Below are 22,651 nucleotides of genomic sequence, written 5' to 3'. Positions count from 1 at the left end.
ACACTAGCAGTATTAACAAACTCTGGTTCTGGGAAGTTGGTCCAGATGTGTGTTTCTTTGTCCTGCACAAGGCTAAAGTCAGGCAGAAACTCACTGAAACTCAGTTCCTCAGTTCTGAATACAGAAGCAGATGCTGCCAACTTAATTTTAGCACAATGCTCACTGCATATGTCTGTACTCGATTACATATGCGTGTGTAAGAATGTGCGGTGCGTATGCCACGTGCGTGCACACAATCTTATCTTATAATAGATTTAGATAGCGCCTTAATCCAAGGCGCTTTACAACAATTATACAATTGTACATAAGATGATATTGGTTGACAAATAATGGTGTTGTTTTAAAAATGGTGGTGTAGCTACGGTGACAGCTCGAGAACAGGTGGGTGTGCCCAAACATATTTACACCAGCCCACAGGGGATTATTGTGTCCGTCCGTCGTGCAGGGAGGGGCTGGGTGGGGAGGGGCTGGGTGGGGAGAGTGGGGCTGGGTGGGGGGTGGGAGGGGTGGGGCTGGGTGGGGAGGGGCTGGTCACCCCGTGGTGCCCTTATAAAACTCAACGTTTAACCTACTCACGCCGGCTCACAGTCGGGAATATTTGCGGAATACACCACGCCGCCGTTGACCCTGGCCATTGACCGAGCAACCCAACGTTCCTACCAGCTCCCTCCGCAGGAGGGATGTGTTTACATCACAGGACCATGAGAGGCGGTGCCTTGGGAAGGCCCTCTTCCATTGAACATGGCTGATGGTGATGATTAAAACGGTAATAGGTACTGTATGGAAATTAGTCAAGTTTGCTGTCCTACATATCTAACCTTGTACAGGCCCCCTCTCTATAAAGATTTTAATGTTGTACAGGATGTATATCAGTGCATATCATTATCATTATCAGAGTTGTTTGTTTTTGTTTGCATTTTGACTGCTTGTGTTGTGGTTATTGCAAACATGACCCCTTGTATAAAGGCGTCAGTTTTTGTACCAGATAAAAGGGTAAAAACAAATTACTATAGGATGTATATCATCAGTAATTTATATCCAAGGTGGTAAGGTGAATGGTTTGCATCTGTAGAACCAACACGAGTATTTAAGGAACGTAATTATACCAACTATAGCTGAATTGCAAATGAAATGTTCATACAGGTATCCATCGGTTTACCAACGTTCAGTTTACGAAGTTACGCGTTCACGCAGTTGGCAAATTATGGACACTTTTCGACTAACAATATCGAATTTCCGCCTTATCGAAATTTCCCACGGCGTGCGCCGTGAGATCAAACAAGGTTGCGTCATCCCTCAGTGACAGTGTCACGGTATCCCGACAGTGCAACACTCACGCCTCCGCAACACCTTCCCAGGCATTCCAATATTCAGTAGATCTTTTGGTGAGTTCCCCTTAAAAGGGAAATGTTGTCAAATTAATTGTTATTCATGCGTTTTAATATTTATACTCTTTATTTATTTTTACTGTGAAACGTGATATAGGTGCATATTTGTAGATTTGGAATGGAGTTGTAATGACTGTCCAAAACACATCCATCATTTGTAGTATTAAATTAATGGGAAAAGACATTCCGATTTAAAACATTTCGTTACACCCGTGTTTTTTGAAGAACGAATCCCTTTCGTAAAGCGAGGGATACCTGTAAAACAGAAGAGTTGAAACCCTAATTTGCAAAACATCTTGAACTGAAGATTAAAAGTATGCCTCATGTCCTGAAATAAGATAAATTTTTGTAGCCTAATGCTCAATTGAGCTGTAAGAGTCAAATGTTCTACAATTCATGTTTGAGCAGCAGCTATTCAGTACTTAACGTTATATTTTATCATGCTGTGGTGGCAATTGTAAAAAAAAAATTACATTTGGAAATTACATCATGGGACCTCCTTTTGCAGTACCAAAATATGAGAATAGGTTTTTTCCCCTTTTTTCTTTCAACAAAAAAACACATTTTACAATGAATCATGTCTGCATTAACCACAATACTTGTGGTCAGAATGCAAACAAAAAACATACTCTGATAATATATACATTGTCTTTGAAACTGATTGGTCCACACCAGAGACAGCTTTATTTTGAGCCTCGTCTCAAAAAGTGTTAGACCAGAGGACGCCAAAAGGCGTACAGCACAAAGACAATGCACTATCAGATTAATGAGAGCTCGGGGTGAGCATCTACATCATGGGACATCCTTTGCCAGTACCAAAATATGAGAATAGGTTTTTTTTTACCCTTTTATCTGACAAAAATAAAACTACCTGGCAACTGACCACAAGTATTGTGGTTAATTCAGACATGATTGCTTGTAAAGGTGTTTTTTGTTGCCAGAAAAAAGGGGAAAACCTATTCTCATATTTGGAAATTAACCTAAACATATCATAAATGAGAATGAAAGTGAAATGTTTTAAATTAATTAAGCTGTAAGAGGAATACTGTTGAAACCTACATAAAAGAGAGTGTATACACTTGACATGTTTTACTATCTAGTACAATACACAGTGATTACACAGCCAAAAATTAATGTTTATGACAGGGGGAAATGTTCAGCTATTGTGAATGCGTGCCGGTTTCTAACGCATGTGTTACTTGATTTTTGCTTTTCTACCAACCTCTCCTCCCCTTATTGTCTTATCTGTGAGGATATGCATCAAATTTGCCTTGCGCATCTGGTCAACATACAGATTCTGCATGAATGCAAATGAATATGCCGTGGAAATTTCCCATCCAAATATAGGCCACTTCCTCCTTCCTCCCTGTTGCACCCCCTCGGCTGACCTTACTGCCGACTTCAGCTGCTTGCTGTACAGCTTTCGTTTCAAAAGGTTTGCTATGTTTAGATTGCATTGCTGCTGACAAACACCACAAACTAAACTCAATTTTCCGTATTGAAACACTACGGTCACATTATGCTAACTACGCAATTGTTATTAACAAAAATCAGAGGCAGCTGTACGATCATAGTAATAATACATTGGATAGCCGATTTGTTAGAAACGTTGTTTTTTTCCCCCAGCAGTGTGTGAAGATTTTTGTGCATACATATGAAAAACAAAAGGCGTCACAACTTCCGTGTAACATTCTCGCTGAAGGATTGTGTTTGTGCCCTTGAACCCAACGGATCCCTTTCCAAAGAAATGCAAAATCAACGTTACGCATTTTTTTGTGCAGCATTATTTATTAGACCTCCAGATTTTTTTCGTCAAAAATTGTGTCAAGGGGAGAAGTTATAATCTATGAAGTACATTAATATGCAGAAACAGTATACCATAATTTGCAATTCATGAACGCAAGTATATATGTTTTATTAGTTCCCTTATGTTAGGCTTTCGTTATGCTCACTTTTAAGAGTGTTTTTTACATATCGTTTAAAATTGTAACATTATGGAGATATTCCATTCACGTCTCGTCAAGTTACAAAACTAGGCCAAAATACTCTCTGGAAGAGCTCTCTAGCGCTCCGTGGACTGGAGACCCTTCTGCCAGCAGTGCATGTAAGAACGCAATTGCAGGGGCTACACCTTTACCCTTTAATATTAAACTTTTTTTTACCAGAACTTTGTTAAAACGTAACCAGTCAATTCTTAAAGATTAGTTATTTGTCCAAGCAATCAATCATCCACAAACGTCTCTCCAGGTAAGCCACATCTCATTCTGGCTTCGTTCAATGTATGGACTCGGCACTGTGATATTACCTACAGTATTCTGCTTTACCTAATGACCTCTATGTGATAATCATGCATGTTCATCTGTATGCAGTCTTGTTTGTTTCCATTATGTCATATTTTACATATAGTGGAGGGGTTTTCTGAGCATATTCTTCCTTTGTTACTCTGCCCCTCTATTTCCATGTTCTGCTACTGCCTGTGAACTGGACGAAAGCAAACATTCCAGTTCGGCTAGATTGCTCGAACATCTGATGGCCAGGAAGCAGGAAACCCATTGCTTCTGCAACAGTGGTGACGTCAATTGATGCTCTGTGACTTCCGTGACCTGCACAGCACTCTTGACAAGAAACCCCAAGGCCGAGGCAAAGGGTGATCTGGAAGTAAACACGAAATGTAAAATGCATGTAATTGTACGTTGTTGTTAGTGCTGAAACTCATGAAATAAATTAATGGGTTGCAAAGAGTAGTGTTTTTTTTATACAGAATTGTATCTGATATTAATCCCCCATGAATGTGAGGGATCAGTATCACGGATATCATTATCCACGGGGTTATCCGTGCCTTCACCCTACTTATCCGCCAGAAAACCACGCAGATAACCCGCGGTTCATTTTTAATGTGACTCTTCTTATTCGCGCAAAAAAATTGTGAATAGTAAACCGATGAGCAAAGCTTGATGACAAAATGCGCAAATAATTGCCGATAATAAGAATAGGATCACGGATAATATATTGTTTTGCGGACCCAACAGCTGCCGCGCATAATAGGAGTCACTGGTAATAGGGTCAACGTATAAACGTTCTGTTGTAGTCTCTTAATCAGCAGCAATATTAATACGGCCAATATTACCAATATTAATGCCCCCTCCACAAGCGTAAGCAATTCACTGCGGTGCACAACAAAGGAGGGCTTCACTGACCACGTCAATTACATTCATTTATGTGCTTAAAACGTGGTCTGAGCGTCACGTGTGAAAAATAGCAAATTGCGAAAATTGTACGTCAATTGTATGCGAATGCATTTTCATGAATAGGTTACCCAAAACGAGAATAGGGTATTCAATTGCTGCTATAGTCGGTTTACAGTTGTACTATAGGAGTGTCGCATATTGATGACGAATGTGGAATTGTGGGTGTTTTAAATGTAAACATTCTTCACCGTCTGCAGTTTGAAAAGGGGATCTGCAAATGATAAGCGGGAGTTGTAAGAAAAAAAGTACAGTATAATGTAATAAAAACATGTAGATTATTCTTCTTGGTTCTTTCGGTAAAGTCACGTAGAAGGGAAGTAATAAAATAATAAAAATAAAACAAACTATTTTATTTTAGTATGTTTTATTTTTATTATATTAGTATTTCCCTTCTACGTGACTTTACCAAAAGAACCAAGAAGATGAATCCCTGCAGTCACGAAAGCTTTAAATCATGTAGATTAAGTTTTATAAAAGGGCAGGTCGAGATATTGACAGAGTGATAAGCGTTTCTAAAGTGATGAGACCAAGCAGGCTGTTTTAACAGAGGTGATACGGCCAGGCATGCGAGCTGCTCACAGCTTAAAGAGAGAACATTGCACGGAAAGATGGGTGCTGTAAACAGTCCCAATCATTCACATTCGTAACCAGCCTGACTTGCACTGTGTACCCCGTTGCACAGTTGAATATTCATCAAAAGCACAACAGATACGATGCGCTGGTTGTACACAACAAATCATATCACAAACAACCGCACAGTATTGAGGAACTCTGCAAAACGAAAGAAGTAACTTGTGGCGTGTTGCTGTGTGTGGAACTTCAGGAGCAACAAAAAGTGAAATGTGAGGTAAACTAAAACTGTTTAAGCTATTTTTACTTTAGCAGGTAAGGCACATTGAGCTATATAGCTATTTTTTTAGAAGCGACCTCGCCACAAATGATAGCTTAACGAAGTAGCTTATCACGTGGACATTCATAGCAGTAAAATACTCGAAACGCCTGATGTTGATTCTAAATGTGGAGGGAACCCCCGGATGACCCAGGAGAAAAATCCACGCGACCACAGAGAGAGAGAGACACGCAAACTCTAAATATACAACAGGCGTCAGAGTCTGGATGGAACTCACGACCTCCTGTATACGAGGCGAGGTAGTTACCATCTCGCCACCGAGGTTGGGACATGGATGCATGGATGGCAAAGGGCGGAGTGCAAGTGAGGAGCTACAACAGGATATAATGAATCATTCCATTTCTGTCGCGAATTCATGATGTGCTATTCCAGGCGCAGTCCACGCCACCGCTCCCCGCACGCCTTCGTTGAGCTGGCCAGGTCACCCTCCCTCCTCCAGCCCCAGCCTCATCTTTCGCTTTCGCTCAGGCTCGCCGCTGACAATTGTGGCGAGGGAGCGCTTTGGTCGGAATGCCGAGAGGGGAGGGTGGTGGTGTTTGTCGTTCACGTGGGCTTGAAGGAGCCGGTTTTGTTGCAACGGTGAGCGGGCTCACGAACCCGGTGACCCAGGCTCGATACCCGCTCGTGGCCACCAACTTGGTAGTGGCCCGATTTGTCTGAACCGGCCATGGGGGCCCTCCCTTGGGTCGACTCAGTCTCAAATGAGTACCCGGTGCGGTGGTCTAAATATCACCACTGGGGGAGACAAAGGCGGCCGGGCGTGGTGTTGACCGACTCGCCCGCTCTTGTGCCGTGCCGGCCATCATAGGTGGCTTGCCCCAACAGTCTATTAGGGGCCATCCATTTAGTCGGCACGCAAAAATCTGACAAAACTTGACCCCTTCCCCTCCTCTCTGTACCTGCGTACGTACGCCTGACGCACCCCCCCCCCAGAATCCTATATAACGGCCTGTATTTAATCCACGCAGAAACGATCAAGGATTAAGCCTATGAACGTGTTTAAGCAAACAGATAGTCCACCGCCGGACTATCTAACTAATTCGAAGGCCAATGTAGACAAATTATTATCGATGCTTCACCCACCCCCCCCGTGTCCTATGTATACATTGTCAGTAGACACCCCCCCCATACGCAAGCGTACGCATTTGGGTTAACCCCCTTATAGGTCGATATTTGTATTTGTCTATCTGGTAAAGGATAGGGGTGGGAAGAACTCTCCTGTTTGAGTGAAGGGGAGATTTGGGCTGTGAGATTATAATGGTGGGTGCGTCCCCAGCTGCTCAAGGAACGGACGTGGTGGTATTCAAGCGAACATTATTTTGGAAATACCCGTTCAACGGCAAAATAGGCTGCGAGTCGAGACGATACATCAAAGAAACTGCAGGCCACGACCTTCCCCAACCTCCAGTGGCTCACGCGTCACAACACCCCTTGTGACCCTTCTGCTTTCTGCGCACGTTTGCCAATGGTTACGGTCACAATGCAAAAAATGGAAGCGCACGTGGCACCCACGTGGAATTTATGGGACCCGTGGGCGGCGTGGTGATGAATTTTGGTCAAATAAAACGTCCACGACCCGTAACGGCGTGGAGAGGCCGCCTGTCATCCCGCATACATACGTAGTACATAATCATTTGTAATAACAAACAAAAAGTCTGTCCACAAAGTATCATGGGAGAAACCATACCTGCCAACATGTACGGTTTAACCTCGTATTCATGGACGGGGAAAATGAGTTGTCAGGTCCGTACGGCGTACAGCCGTTTTAATATAGGCAACAACAAAAAATAGTCTATTTGTTTGTGTTTCTCCCTTGTGATGGGACTTTGTAGGATGAACGTTGATATTTATAAGGACACGGGGTGACCAATAAGGTCTGAATTGGTCTGTAAACCCACAACCCTTTCCATGTATTGTTGGTGTTAGTGCTTAACAGTCATTGCGACTGGATTAAACTGAAACATTCTCTTCAAAAGACAGTGAAATTTCCAGTTAAGGTGTTTTATTTAACTAAACACGACTTTCTTTTGGGATCACCATCATCAGTTACTTCACTCAGGTGGTCATGAGGATATCATTGATGCTTTCGCAATCGGCTCCGCAATTCTTGCGATCTCTTGCAAATCCGAAGGTCATACAATTGCAGCTTCCTCGTCTATGTAATTAGTGGTTTGTGTACCTCAACCTTTGTTAAGGCACAAGCTTTGAAATGAGGCATTTTTTAAAAGAGACAGGGCTTTATCAGATTGTAAACTAATTAGAGTTTGGTCAAATAATAATACAGCCATGTCCTTTATTTACCCAGAAGTCTAATCAAGTTGCAAGATGATTTTCTGTAACTCTGCAAAGAGGATGTTTGGCAAACTCCTATTAAGTGTTTGGTATGTGGGACGATCTTACGTGGAGAAAACAAACGTACGAGGAGTAAACACTCAGATTCAAACGTCCATTACCGTTCTACAATCTCCTGGTCACTTGGCAGCATCAATCAGAATGGGTAAAGGGAAGAAAGGCTAGTGGAGATGGGTGGAGAGGATTAAGTTAAAGATTAGCTAATGCACTGCAATATGTGTCCTTTGTCATTAAAAGCAGTAACTTCGTGTGGTAAATGTGTACCCTGCGTCAGTCAATCCACTGCTGGCTGAGGGCCTATCCACACTCAGCAGGCCTTGGGAGTTATTTCACTAAACTCCTCCATGCTGGTCAGTGCGGGTTGGTGAATACAGGGTGCATATACGTTGGAGCATGAGTACTGGACAACACAGTCCTCCACTGTCCACCAAGCCAGCCCTGCAGTCTATTAGTCTATAAACCCTTCTGTGAATGGGCATCACGATCCACGGTCCAGGCTCATCCCTGCTTAAGCTTTCAAGATCTGTCGAGATAGGGTGGAATCTGGCAGTAACACGTTAATTAGCACGGCCGACTACGTACGGTGCGAAAGAGATTCAACATACATACATATGTAGTGTCAACGATTTATAGTCTATGGAAACTGTATGCTTGGGTGCAGATAAAAATGCGGCAGGTATTACACTGCCCGCTCACCCTCTGCTGAGAGAAGGGCCTCCACTAGGTGGAGCTTTTGAGTGATTGAGAGTGGCTGTAGAGGTGATCTTGGCCTGCTTTTCCACGCTGATCAGACGTCTCAAAAGACGAGTTAGGTTCAAGTACCCACACTTTGCCAACTGTGCGCACCAATATTATCGTGATAGTCTAGAGAATAAACCACCACGGTGAAGGCAGAGACAAGGGTGGAAACAAAATAACGCAAGAGAAACTGGAGCTTTCGTCAACAAGAATGGGTGAAGGGAGGGAGGGGGGTTAGGGCTGCAGGGGACATGAACGCAAGAGAAACTAGATTCCTGATGATTTGCTCAACACGACAGCGTGGACGTGGTGGGGGGGGGGGTGCAATGGGCGAGACAGCAATCACGTGCAGTGTGTACCGCCAATGGAGCACGCGTTCCGCATTGTTTCTGGCGTAAAGTGGTGGGGAGGAGGAGGGTGGTGGTGGTGGTTGGTTCAGTGGATGGAGGGAGGCTGGGTTGGGGGTGGGCACTGGGCTGGTGCTGATAGAGGCTGGGAGGGTGCGGGGATTGTTAGGGTAGGAGGGCGAGGGATTGAGGTAGTAGAGGAGGGAGGGTGTTGAGGTTTGGAGGGCGGGTGGGTTGCTATTTGGAGGTGTAGGTGGATGGAAGGGTGGGGGGTAGAAGGGTGAGGAAAGGCGGATAGATGGAGGGCAAGGGATTGGTGGTACGGATGGTGATGGGATTGGGGTGAGTAGAGGAGGGTGGGTGATAGAGCTGGGAGGTGGGAGGCTGATAGAGGATGGAGGGAGGAGAGAGTTGGGGGTAGAAATTGTTTGGAAAGGTGGGGGGGTCATTGGGGAGGGTGGGGGTCCATGGGGAGGGTGGGGGTCATTGGGGAGGGTGGGGGTCCATGGGGAGGGTGGGGGTCATTGGGGAGGGTGGGGGTCCATGGGGAGGGTGGGGGTCATTGGGGAGGGTGGGGTCCATGGGGAGGGTGGGGGTCATTGGGGAGGAGGGTGGGGTAGTGGCAGTGGGAAGATGGTGTTTGGGTGGGGAGGTGGTTTCGGTTTGGGTGGGGAGGGTGGGGGTTTGGGGAGGGTCGAAAGGGGAGGGCGGAGGGGGATGGAGGGGAGGGTGGAAGGGGGATGAGGGGAGGGTGGAAGGGGGATGGAGGGGATGGTGGAGGGGGGGGGTGGAAGGGGGATGGAGGGGAGGGTGGAGGGGGATGGAGTGGAGGGTGGAAGGGGGATAGAGGGGAGGGTGGAAGGGGGATGGAGGGGAGGGTGGAGGGGGATGGAGGGGAGGGTGGAGGGGTTGGAGGGGAGGAGGGGGATGGAGGGGAGGGTGGAGATGGAGGGGAGGGTGGAAGGGGGATGGAGGGGAGGGTGGAAGGGGGATGGAGGGGAGGGTGGAGGGGGAGGAGGGTGGTTCCCACTGATAAGCAAAACGCAGCGCTACGCACACTCGGGGTGGAGTTTGCGCGCGTCCATCCATCGACAGTCGTCGTCTCCTTCGCTCTCCTCTCGCGTCAAAGTCCCGGCTGGGCAGGTAAGAAGACGTGTGGGGCTCAGGCAGCAGTGACAGCACGCAAGCACTTGCCCTCACCCCGTGTGTTACACGTGCGCACATCAGGATACTGTACTTGTCCACACTTGGACCATGCGTGTTGAGTGTCATGCGACGGGGGGGTAAAGTCTACAGTGTTAAGCAAACGCAAGTGCGATCCGGTTAGCATAAGGTAATGTGTTTTAAATGCATTATGTAAACAGTATATGTGTGTGTGTAGTATACAGATGAAGTACTCTGTACATTGTGCTGAGTAGACACAATGTAGTGGTAGTAGTACTACTCGCAAGCGTGTAACATCGTCGTTTGCAGCATGCCGGGGCAGTACTACACAGTCCACTATCGGTGACATGCTGTTAAGTATTTCTCTCTGGTCCACTGCTGGATGACGACCCCCCCCCCCCTACTCATCGTTTGCTTGACCATACTTCACCGCGCGGGTCAGTGCTGCGGGTGGGTTTGTGGTGAATGTTGAGCGGGGAGAGAGCGAAAATCAACAGTGGAGGGTTTTTTTGCCGCACTGCCCCCTGCTGCCCACGCTGCCTATAGCACCTGGGTCATGTCCACGCTGCCTATAGCACCTGGGTCATGCACGGTGGTGGTGGTGGGCACCCCATCCAAAGCGATAAGCCACGTGCGCTGTGTTTATCCCACGGATGTGTATTTATTTTAGTTGTAGTAGTAGATGTCGTTTGGTTTCATAAGGGGTCGTCCATAAATGACGTCACGCGATTTTGGACGATTTTTGACCCCCCCCCCTAGTCACACGGCGTCACAAAAAGTCAGACCCCCCCTCAAATATGACGTCACAAAGCTCTCCCCTCCCAAAAAAAAATAAAACATGCTTGAAATCACTTTAAACTATTGCCATTGTAGTGCGTATTTAATGTGGCGCAGCACTCTGATGTTGTAGGAGAAAACATTTATTAAAAAGTCTGTTTAATTAAGTAGAACGTGTTGTCTATACATATTTAAAGTTGCGCATTTTGATGTGACGTCACATTTCTCAACCCCCCCCCCCCCGTCGTCACACATCGTCACAAATGTCTGACCCCCCCCCCCCCCAGGTGCGTGACGTCATTTATGGACTGCCCCTAAGTACTGATAAATATCAACGTGTGTGTGTGTTCCATTGCTGCGTAACGAGGGCGGCGTGTTGGCGTGGGGCGAAGTGTTTGTTACGCGCCTTCACTCAGAACCTGGACACCCGAGTTCAATTCCACACCGCGGGGTTAATTAACATCATCAGGCGGCGACCGATATCCGACCTTGCCCCCCCCCCCACATTACCACCATCCACTTCATCATCACCACTAGAGGCCGACCGAAATTCGGTTTCGGTTTTGGTTTCGGCCGAAAGTTGGCAAATGACCACTTTCAGTTTCGGCCGAAAGTCATTTTTTTTTACTTTCGGTCTGGTTTCGGTTTCGGCCGAAACTGATATTGACTTTCGGTCGTCAATGGAAGATCTGTTTTTTTTTAGAATATAACGCTAGTGCTAAGTCTATCACTCTGCCTATCGGCCGGTCAGTCGGCGCTAGGCAATCCTATGCGATAGGCTGCAAACACACAGACACGTCAGCAGCAGCAGCTTGGGAACGATGTTACAGCCGCAACGATGGTCTGCTAATGTATATACGAGCGGTCAACAGACGGCAGCCTGCATCTCCATCCGTGGGTGGAGTGTCTCTTTGGCAGGACGACATCAAAGTGCCTCTGTTGCCTGTTCCCAGCCTGCCTGCCCGCCTTGGCTTGATGTGTTGCGTTCGCTTCAGTCTACACGCGTGTTGATACCGAGATAAGAAGTCTGACAATTAAGAGGCTGATCGAAATTCTGTTTCGGCGCCGAAAGTTGGCAAATGGCCTCTGTCGGCATAGTTTCTGTTTCGGCCGAAACCAAAAAGTTAACTTTTGGTTTCGGCCGAAAGTCAATTTTTAACTTTCGGTCTGGTTTCGTTTTCGGCCGAAACCAGAAATTCAATTTCGATCGGCCTCTAATCACCACCACACACTTAATCACCACCATCACCCACTTAATCACCACCAACCACTTAATCACCACCACCACCCACTTCAACACCACCATCACCCACTTCATCATCACCAACCACACCACTTCATCATCACCAACCACACCACTTCATCATCACCACCATCACCCACTTCATCACCACCAACCACACCACTTCATCACCACCACCACCACCCACTTCATCACCACCATCACCCACTTCATCATCACCAACCACACCACTTCATCATCACCAACCACACCACTTCATCATCACCACCACCACCCACTTCAACACCACCATCACCCACTTCATCATCACCAACCACACCACTTCATCATCACCAACCACACCACTTCATCATCACCACCATCACCCACTTAATCATCACCAACCACACCACTTCATCACCACCAACCACACCACTGACCGTCGTGGTGAAGTATAGTCAAAAAAACCGCCCGTGATTGACGCAATATGCGGAGGACTTTATCCAGCAAATGGGATTGTCAGATGTCTGCAAAGTATTGTTCATTTTTGACACGTATGCGTATATGTACACACAGTAATGCTTACTGTATATGCAGTCTTGTTAGTACTGTGTAGTAAGTGTATATTTGGGTAAAGTGGTACTGAACTTGTCCTTATTAAGTACTGGCTAAAGCATGTGCACAGCGTAAACATAGTCGGTTATAACAATACAATATTTTTCTATCGATTAGTATACCATTCCATTATACTTGTTTGTTTCATAAGCACACTGCTATTCAGTAAATAACACAACAGAGTTCTTTCTATGCACCACCCATCAATTAAAGTTGACATTTATCAGGGCAGTCTACCCACTGCTGCATGAAGACGTCTTACCAGCGAAGTATGGGGTTCATCACAACACTTGCCATGCTGTGCACATGTTACGTATGTTACTGCTCTGTGTACACAGTATGTTACATATGCCGCTACAGTTAACTGCGTAAACAAGTCATTCACTGCTGTAGGCATAGGGGATTAACACATTTTACATTTTAAAAAATACATTTGATAGCTTTTGTTGTGTTAGACTGTACTGTGTGTGGTAGCGCTGTACGATTGTGTTTACTGTGAATGTATGAATCATCTGTTGTTTGCTATGAAATGTACATATTCGCTACAGCTAACAAGATGAGGAATGTGTCCGATGATTTATGTTTGCGCAAGCAGTTTGCTATCATGTTTTTTTTTTAAACCCTGCGTAAAAAATACCGTGGCATGTTAGCTTACAACCATTTGTTTTAGACCACATGTGCGCTTGTGATCCGACGAACATTCCAGATTGTTTGGATGTTTCTAACCCCACCGACTTGACACACGTCATGACATCGCCCTTATCCTGGACCATCTTTCTCAATGATAGATCAACAATATTAATACACACGGACGTTTCCCACCTCTTTACACCTCAACAACAACCATCTCTCCTCCCTCCTTATCTTCCTTCATCCGATCCTGGCCATTTATCGGCATTGCCTTCATCAAACCACCACTCGCATCATCGTTTTATCTCGCCTCCCCACAATCCTAACCCTTTGGCAGCTGAGATGCCCTATTCATAGAGAATTAAGCTGCTTGTGTTGTGTTTTTAGTTCCCCCCCCCTCCTATTAGGGCTTGGCTAGGCGCCCAGGGTATTTTATAATGGTTAGGCAGTCACAGAATGGTAGAGGTGGGAATCAGGTTATGTATGTGTGCTCTCGCTAAACGTGTGTGACGATATGTGTAATGTCTTGTTACTCAGAATGTGTGCCTTTGGCTTTTTGCCTTTGTGTGTGTGTGTGCTTCAGGGTTCACTTGTATGTGTTGTTATATTTGTATCTTGTGCATCTGTCTTTCCGTGTGTGCATATTTGCCTATGTATATACCAGCGTGATGGTGCCCCATTTTTACAAAGGGGGATCGCATTGATTACAGCACCTACCGGGAAAGCTCTTGGAAAGGATTATTCAGCATCATCTTGCTAGGCACGCCATATTCTTTGTTACAGCAGAGGTGTAGAGAATATGAACAATACCTACATCTCTGCTTTATTGCAATGGTCAAAGCCTATGCTACCATCATTAGGTCAAGGCTTTTGGTTATTGTTCGTGTTTTCTGGGTCCTTGGCCCCATGCTTCCATTCATCAAGGACCTTCATGGTGTTGGGCAAGCCATTCACCTTGGTGTGCAACAGGGATGTCTTCTGGTCCCTATACTATTTGACATTTTGTTTAACCACATAGTTCGATATGCTTTCCACGGTTGTAATGGAGACATTTCCATCTCATACAGATACAATTGGAGGCTTATCGATGCCAGGGTGCAGTCACAGGATGGCTTCATATTGGTCAACCATGTTCTGTATGCCGATGGTCTTGCAATTGCTGCTCACTCTGAGGAGTTGGAGACTCTACTGGTGAACCTGGAGTATGCCACTAAGAGATGGATGGGGCCTTACCATCAGCCGCACAAAAACAAAGCACCTGCCTGTGTATTTTATGCCATCAAATTACTCTATCAGCGCAACTTCCCATGAATGATGGAGAGGTTTCCGTACCTAGGGAGTGCGTGTATAGCCAGCTCTGGTTTGCCAGCGGAGGTCCCACGGAGTCAGTCAAGTGGCATGTTTCATAAGCTGCATAACGCTGTGTAGCACTTGGTTTAACCAGACTGGATTGTGTGAGCTTGCAGATCCTTGAAAGATCTGGACGCAGTCCCATCAATCGGTGAGCTCCTCTGGCAGGCAAGGCTGCTTTGGCTTGGTCATGTAGCCCACATGCCTAGCCACTGCATGCCCAATCAGCTTCTGTTTGGCCTGATAGAGGGGGATCAATGGGCGAAGGGTGGTCTGGAAAGTAGATGGGATGATGCAGTTACAGGAGGATGTGGAGCTGATTGAACTTGCCGATGACCGGTACCAGTAGAGTCAAAATCACCCTCTGGAGGAGGCTCATGAAGGACGCTATTGGGCAACGGAGGGCAGAGAAGCAACACTCACAACAACGAGCACAGTGCCAGGCGGTTAAAACGCAGCAGGTTTGCAGTGGGGATCACAGGTGGTGCATCTGTCGGTCATCTCAGTCAACCCATAACAACCTGTGTTTGTCCTGTGATCTGCCAGCATGCCTTTCATATTTCTCATGGCCTCAAGGTGCACCTAGCAAGGCACAAGCGCTGTGGTTATATCACCACCACTTAGTATCGAATGGCGGGTGTTACATGCCAGGGTATGCGTGGTGTTTGTGGGTTAATTTACATGTACAGTATGTGTGTGTGTATATACTGTGTGTGTGTGACCGCTTGCGAAAGTGCGTGTTGTTATCCACACGGTCCCCCCTTGCACTTCCCCAAACACGCGTGTCATGCACCGCGTGCCCGCTCGGCTCTTGCACATGCCATACGTGATCCTGTCCCACGTGATCCTGTCCCAGTTGGTGTGCATCCCCCATGCATTCTGTAGCATGCTATGTATCAGTCAACATTCTTGAAAACATTCCTGAATTATAAATACGTGTCCATGTTACAGTATTCTGGCGGCCCACTGCCGGATGATGACCTATCCATGCCGTGCAGGTCGTGGAGGCCTATGTTTAAAGAGCCTAATAAAATAAAATGCCACCGGGCAAAAACAAATGCGATTAAAATTATGAAAACTCCCTGTATATATTGTTTTAGTAAAACAGTGATATACACCAGGGACAATTCAATTGCACGTTTTGGAAAATTTGTAAACGCACATTGATGCCTCTCCGCACGATGTATTAGCTAGCGTCTGGCTATTTGGCCATACATCCCCTTGCTCGTCAGTGTCGGTTTGTGAAGATAAACGAGCATATAAGTACAGTACAACAGTGGATTTTTCTGCACTGTGCTGCCCACCACACAGTTCCACAGCCTATAACAACCGGCTGTGCAAGTTGGTCCCGCATCCAAGCGCTAACCTGCTTGTTTTCCAAGATTTGATGAGATTTGGCTCATTCTGGGTGATATGGACAAAGGTAAATTGTGGCGAGATGTTAACTCCCTCGCCTGGTATACAGGAGGTCGTGGGTTTGATCCCGACGCCTGCTGTGTATATTTGTAGTTTCCGTGTTCTCTCCCTGGTGGCGTTGATTTTTCTCTGGGTCCTCCGGTTTTCCCCTCCACATTTAAAAACATGCGTTTGCAATATTTGGCTGATATACATTTCCAACTTAATAAGCCACTTCATTGAGCTATCATTTGTGACCATGTCACTTCTGAAAAAGAGCTATATAGCTCAGTGGGCCTTACCTGGTTAAATAAAAAATAGTTTAGTTTTAGTTTAAATTATAATTACAATACATGTGTGCTATACTATCTATATATGCGTGGACATTCATGTCCAGGGGAGTGGCCATTGGGACAAAAATATGTTTGTGCAAGGGTGTCCTTGCGTATAAGATGTGCTCTGAAAGATTGACGTTTAGAAAAATGCAAAGTGGCAAAACAATCTAAATAAAATAATGTTTGAGCGAATTCATGATAAAGTGTTCAAGTACAGATATAAAACACAGCTTTTGTTTACAATATAACTCTACATACATACACAATATGGAAGCCTCTCCATGCTGTGTCGGGTCATTGGCGTTGTTTGACCATGCTTAACAGGCTGGTCATTGCCGGATGGTGAAGGCAGGGCCCAGAACCGGTTTCGGATATTGCTCCCCACGAATGTGAACCGTGTCCAGAAATGGAATTTGGGTCACCAGGCTAATGGTTGCAAACTATTGTGCGACTACCCCTCCACCCCAACAGTGGTACATGTGTGTGCGTGCAGTGCTCTGATCTGGCACCTTGCAATAAGCTTCCATAACCCCACCAGCCACCTACGACACAACTACAGTATGTCAATGCAATGTTTGGTGTTGTTTTCGGTATACGGAACTGCGTGCATGCAGCGTGAGTACTGTACTGCAAAACAGGCAGCAAAGACCACATCCTCAACTTCCCTTCAACCTCCAAACACTGCCGCTCTTTTTTGTGGAATAACTTTCCCCTGACTGGCTGTAATTAGGATGCTTTGTGCTATTTCAGTTCGGACTCAAGACCCGTTCTAATTCGTCTAATTTATAATATACGATATACATTGTATATTCTTGGTTCTTTCGGTAAAGTCACGTAGAAGGGAAATCACGAAAGCTTTAAATCAAAAGATATACATTCTGTTAAATCGCCCATTTGTCCGGGTTGTTAAGTGTGCCGAGCGTTGTTTGGCACGATCCTTGGCGTGTTTTTGCTCCACGTGTTGGGGAGCTTCAGGAACGGAGTTGAGCAGGCTCACATTTTTTTTCGCCTCGATTTATATTGCCATGTCAGATGCTGCTGCGAGGTTCCCCAATAGTGCCTGGGATGGGTGACCAGCACCATGCCCAGCCGGTGCGAGTGGCTGGTGGACGGCAGTGTAACAAAACAAAGTCCATTGTTCTCTACTGGACTTGTGTTGCTCTCATGTCTAAGCTCCATACCCTCACTACTAACATACACAGACCAGCATGGTGAAGTATAGTGACTTACCCCGATGACCCCATAACACCGTGGGGGGAGGCTGTCACCCAGCAGAGGATTGGCAATTGACCCCTGTGCATTTACAAAAATCGATTTGTTTTTGCCTGCATGCCCAAACCTGCCTTTACACCATGTGTCATATGTGCGCCGTGATAACGTTTTTTGAAGGTGACATTAATGAATGTAAACTGTAAATTGTCTTGCCAAAAAAAAAGTACTGTTCGATGCAAATTGAGGCTCTGACGTGTGAGCGGTAAATCCCTGAGCGTTTGAAGAAGGGAAATCGGACGGGTGTAAAACCCCCTGATTGGCAAATTAAACACCAACTTTATTGCAGATCACTATCATGATGTCGAATACTTTTTGATGCTGGCATGCTTGATGGGGGGGGAAACCCCAACCTAATTCAGTTCGAATATAAAACGGTGAATTTGCATTTACAAAGGCATTTAAAGGCATAATTTGGTCACGGCTTTTGACCTTGATAGTACTTTTTTTGCTTATACGTAGTATAATTAAATAAAATGTGTAAAAAAACAGTTTACTCAGCATCTTGATCACTTTGTGGAGGGTAAACACAATAAATCGTGCTTACAGTATTTAAGTCGCTTATGAATGAGGCCAATGGTATATTTGAATACTGTATCTTACTTACTGTATACGGACTGAATTCTCTGGATTATGAGACACTAAAGAGTAAAATACACCCCAAACGTGTGTCCAATTTAAAAAAAGTTATAAAAATCTGGCCACATACACCGCTCATCGCTTTGCGCTTAAATCTCATCCTCAAATTGAGTGACTAATATTTTAAGTTGGTCATACCTGTGCAGTGTATTGTGGATGTATTGAGCAAATTAAAGGCCCCATTTGATATACTACTGCCTTTTTTTTTACTTGATACAGCAATCGTGCTGTGACGGTTCCACCTGAAGACGGAAGCTTGTGTTGCCTCCGAAACGTCGTGATTTTTTATTTAATTTTACTTTTATTAATTTTATTTTTTACCTACGTGACTTTACCGAAAAAACCTACTATATTTTCCTGGTGGCTGACAGCCCGATGCGGAAGTGTTTTCCAGGTTGTCCATCGGACAGTGCCCACCTGCTGCAGTGGATATTTTTAAGTCGCCGATAATCTTATACTGTAACTATGCATATACAACAATGTAATTTTCACAGATTTATTTGAGGCTCGATATAATTGGAATCATGTGTCAAAGGGCAGTGCATAAGATGAGTTTCAGTGCATTAAAATCAAGATCAGCATTTCAGTATGGTGAGAGATTCGGTCAGAAGTTACGTGAACTTTCGATTTGGAACATTGGCGTCACAAACAAAGACACATTTATCCCCCGTATAGTCTTAACAGGCTGTTGGGGCAAGTGCTGTTAGCAAGCACCTAATGAAGGCTGGCACGGCAACACCACGCCCGGCCACCTTTGTCTCCTTAGTGGCAATGTTTACACATCACACTAGGTACTCATTTCAGGCTGAATCGATCTAGGAGAGGCACCTGTTCAAATAATCGCCACTGGTGTTGGCCATGAGCGGGAATCGAACTCGGGTCACCGGGTTCTTAGCACAAGCGCACTAACCGCTACACTACTGCTCTCCACAGGAATTAAACTTTGAAGTTGCATTGCATTCTGGGGCCAGATACGTGGGAACCTGGCATCACCCTGTGAGACATGATAAGCCAAGTGCAGGAGAACTAATGCCAAGGGGCAGCATGCATTAGCAGCAACTACCCCCTGACACCAACCCCCTAAGGTCTAGATTTGAAGCTTTCGTGACTGCAAGGAATCATATTCTTAGGTTTTTTCGGTAAAGTCACGTAGGTAAAACATCAAAATTAATGAAAATAAAATAAAACAAAAATCACGACGTTTCGGAGGCAACACAAGTCTCTTTTTGTTTTATTTTATTTTCATTAATTTTGATGTTTTACCTACGTGACTTTACCGAAAAAACCTAAGAATATAACCCCCTAAGGGTCCATCCTGGCAAAGCCTCCAAGCGAGCCCCTTTCTATCCCCAAGTGACCACCCCTTCGGTCTCTAGCACAGAGTACCTAATGGCCAGGGTCAACCAAGGGGGAAGCAAGCGACATTCCCAGAGTGCCATAGTTGGCATTCCCATTTCCTATATTATAGGAAACAAGCGTCATCTTATTTTCCTGCCGTGGCCTATTGTTACACGACACAAGGTCATCCAAATTGATACCTCGGGGATTCTACAAAGAGACCTGGTCATAAAGGAGGTCGCCAGTCCTACCGCCCCCCCCCCCCCAAATCAATCATTGATCGTCTGTCTAGGCCTCATAGAGTCAAGCGGGAAGCTCGACAACCTTGTAAACACGGAGTTTTGAAAGAAAGAAAAAAAACCTGCTGAAACCTCAGACGCTATTGCGTTTATTTGTACAGTACTGTAGTTTTTTAATGTGAAAGCAAAAACATATTTTCAAAACTGCAAGGCCAAACTTTTTTCAAAAAATGCATTGAAAACAAGAGGTGAAATAATTAATTGCTCAAATAAGATGGGCTTGTTGAAAGGAATCGGTATTTAATGTTTTTTTTTTATACCACGGGCACAGTTTAGACATTATACCAATGTCAGCCTGCACAGTACTTTTTAACAAGGTTTTTCCTGTTGACCTCGGTTGTTGTGCCCACATTTTTGGCAGCAAACGCCGCCTATCTTCATGGTCCTGCATGCATTGGAGGGGGGGAAATAAACCAAAACAAAAAGGGGTTGCATGAGGTTTGTTGCAATTATTCTTTCATTTTCCATTTTTGTTTTGCTTTCTCTTCGAGCTGTGGGGCAGCAATCTTATTTCATTTTAAAAGTGTCCCCTTGTGTACAGACATCCCAATGGCTCTGTTGAATGGTTGGGATAACATTTTTCCGTGGGTATTTTTTGTGGTTGCTAGGAATACAAAATGCAGGGGCGAAAGCAGTTGGCACCGTGGTTAGTGAACTGCGATGCAAACCCATCAATCTGAATACAAATTTCGGTCACGGATAACATCAGTGGTGAGTGATATTTGAACTAGTCCCATCCTTCACCAACCTGCACTGACCAGTGCGGTGAAGTATGGTCAAACAACCCATGTGACATGGTAGGGGAGGTCTTACAGTATTGGATCAAGAAAGGCTGCACAATTATTATTTCGCACACGGAAATGCAAATTAAGATATGGTTATCAATAGCAATTTAACCTTCGATATATTATTGTTTCATTACAAGCAGTTTAAAGCGAAATGTTACATATAATGAGTACTGTAACAGTAGTACAGTATATTAATGGCACAATGTGAAGTTGTACTTTTATTCTTTTTAAGGTATTATACAAACATATTAAGGAAATATTTCGCAATAATTGTATAACATGTAGCATTACAGTAATGTATATATTTGTTGATAGGACCATATGTTAAATAAAATAAAACTGGTAATTTTATGGAATATTAACCCAAACTGGAAGCTGCAATGGAGAATACAGTGAAAGTAAAACTATTTGCGGCATATTCCAATGTGTCATTAAAAGAAGAGAACGGGTGAGGTCATATGAGCAGGTGTTGTAGGCTTCTGTGGGGTTACTCTATCAGTGTATTTCTATACCCCTAAAATCTTAGTCCACTTTCACATACTAAATAACCCTCAAGAACCACAAGGTGCGTTGGGATCTACGGATGAATTGCGCCTTACAAATATAAATTTTTGTTATGGCGTGTGGGAGGGCCTGACCCAGCAGTGGATTGACAACAGGACTGTACCTATTCTTAGGTTTTTTTCGGTAAAGTCACGTAGGGAAAATTGTTTTATTAATAAAAGTCAAATAAAAATATTTTACTTTTATTAATTTAAAATTTTTACCTACGTGACTTTACCGAAAAAACCTAATAATATGAATCCTTGCAGTCACGAAAGCTTCAAATTCTACTACTGTACCTGTACACATCGTAGTTGCTGAGGAAGCATGGTTAACATGCCGTTTTATTGTACGCACCTTTGTATTCTGACACCTACCTCTGTCGCGAACCTTTTTATCTGCGCAGACAAACAAATAAATGAGAATTTGGTATATTGCCCAGGTGTTAATTCCTGTGTAAAAAAAAAATGTGCTTAACAAATTTGTCACTCCGATTAGCACGGTGAGCTGGCTACGTATGGTGAGAAAGAAGTTCAACATACATACACCATTGGGTGTGGCTAATTCTCAGCATCACATTGTTTAACACACAACCGACACTGAATGGTAAACGTCTTCACATCGTCTGGTGCCGAGAACCCAGCGTGTGCTACTACTGCGTACGTGTTCGCTCCTGTGCCGTACAGATCGCCAGTGTGTTTGACATTTGTACCGCGGGCGTATTGTTCGATATTACATCCAATGTTTTGTTCCACGTGCTCCGAGTTTCTTCGGCAACTGAACTCCGTTACTAAGGATTATCTCTGCGCACATTGCAAACAACGCACGATACAAGCAGAAAACACAACCGAGAACTTTATCCAGTTGCGTGCTCTTTGGTGATGGGGCATCCAGGTGCTATACACCTGCATGCAACTTGAACCATTTATTATTTAGCTTTGTTCGTGTTGTGCTTAAAGCAGAGTCCATAGTTGTCCGCGTAATAATGTGAAAAGTTACGTGGTGGTTTATTTCCCACACAAAGCCCTATTTGTCAGGGGAACCATGGTACTGATATTACTTAGATCAATGGACTTCATTGCAAGGCCCATGGGCCACTGTCGGTCCCTGGTTGCCTTTAGTGCGGCCCCTGACAGGCAGTCACCGACAATATTGAAATGTGAAAATACCTCTGCCATCATCGTGTTATCAAACCCCAATGGTTTCCAAAGTGTGACGGCCCTCGCACTGCTGATGTCTTGATAATTGTTTTTTTTACCCTTCTATCTGGCAACAGATAAAAAAAACATAACTCTGATAATGTG

At 44.8% G+C, this 22,651-nt stretch overlaps 2 protein-coding genes across 3 annotated transcripts in view; one reads left to right on the top strand and one right to left on the bottom strand.

Moving 5' to 3' along the window:
* The window catches only part of LOC144720608 (caspase-3-like), a 70,453-nt gene that overhangs the window by 35,292 nt on the left and 12,510 nt on the right, over positions 1 to 22,651 (bottom strand). The window lies entirely within an intron of this gene.
* The window catches only part of LOC144720607 (uncharacterized), a 35,479-nt gene continuing 22,863 nt past the window's right edge, over positions 10,036 to 22,651 (top strand). For both annotated transcript variants that reach the window (XM_078597466.1, XM_078597465.1), the window contains exon 1: positions 10,036 to 10,126. The gene's annotated coding sequence lies outside the window, so the exon portion shown is untranslated. The remainder of the gene's footprint in view (positions 10,127 to 22,651) is intronic.

Source organism: Lampetra planeri, chromosome 9 (genome assembly GCF_965212315.1).
Source record: "Lampetra planeri chromosome 9, kcLamPlan1.2.h2, whole genome shotgun sequence".
NCBI lineage: Eukaryota > Metazoa > Chordata > Hyperoartia > Petromyzontiformes > Petromyzontidae > Lampetra > Lampetra planeri.
The sequence above is the reverse complement of the archived record's forward strand: the minus strand, read 5'-3'. Positions and strand labels throughout refer to the sequence as shown.